Source organism: Sceloporus undulatus, chromosome 1 (assembly GCF_019175285.1).
Source record: "Sceloporus undulatus isolate JIND9_A2432 ecotype Alabama chromosome 1, SceUnd_v1.1, whole genome shotgun sequence".
NCBI classification, from domain to species: Eukaryota; Metazoa; Chordata; class Lepidosauria; order Squamata; family Phrynosomatidae; genus Sceloporus; species Sceloporus undulatus.
In genome coordinates this window covers 173,717,555-173,718,235 of record NC_056522.1, presented here as the reverse complement: position 1 = coordinate 173,718,235, position 681 = coordinate 173,717,555, and the positions used below count along the sequence as shown (strand labels likewise).

The window sequence follows — 681 nt, the reverse complement described above, 5'->3', positions numbered from 1 at the left end:
TTCCACCGCCGCGTTCGTAACCCGAAATCCTTCGTAAGCCGAAAAAGCCATAGGCGCTAATGGGGAAAAGCCGCGATTTCGTGCGAAATAGCGCCGAAAAGCACCAAAAAAATTTTCGTAACCCGAAATAACCTTCGTAACCCGGAACAGTTTTTTCCTATTGATTTTTTTCGTAACCCGGAAATTTCGTAAGCCGGTGCTTTCGTATCCCGGGGTACCACTGTATTTCAAGGAATAGAGTGGATGTAAACCATAAATACGCAAGCAGATAAGGAACAGAAAGTCTGGATATTTTATGACAAGCACCCGGAGTATTGTTTCATCTTATGACTCTGGAGAGCATAAAATAAAGAAATCCTATTTATCCATTACTGATTTATTTTGCTTTGTAGGAGTGGTCCCAACCACAGTTATTCTGGTCTTTCTGTTGGAAACAAATAAAAGGTATGAGACAGTAAGGATTCCCTTTCAGAAGAGAGCGTGTGTCTCCCTCTTCAGCAGCAACAGGAGTTGCTCCTGCTCCTCATAGTGGTCTTCACTTATTTTCACCCAGGCCATCTGTCCAGGGACAAGGACACCCACACAAAAACCTGCAGCAGCCAGCCACCAAAAAAATAAAACAAAACAAAACCCCAGAAAAATATGGGTATGGATACACCTTTAAGAGCAAGCAGAAGATGA

At 42.9% G+C, this 681-nt stretch overlaps 1 protein-coding gene across 1 annotated transcript in view; it reads right to left on the bottom strand.

The window, feature by feature from the left end:
- TRAM2 (translocation associated membrane protein 2) overlaps nt 1–681 on the bottom strand; it is a 56,635-nt gene that overhangs the window by 39,002 nt on the left and 16,952 nt on the right. The window lies entirely within an intron of this gene.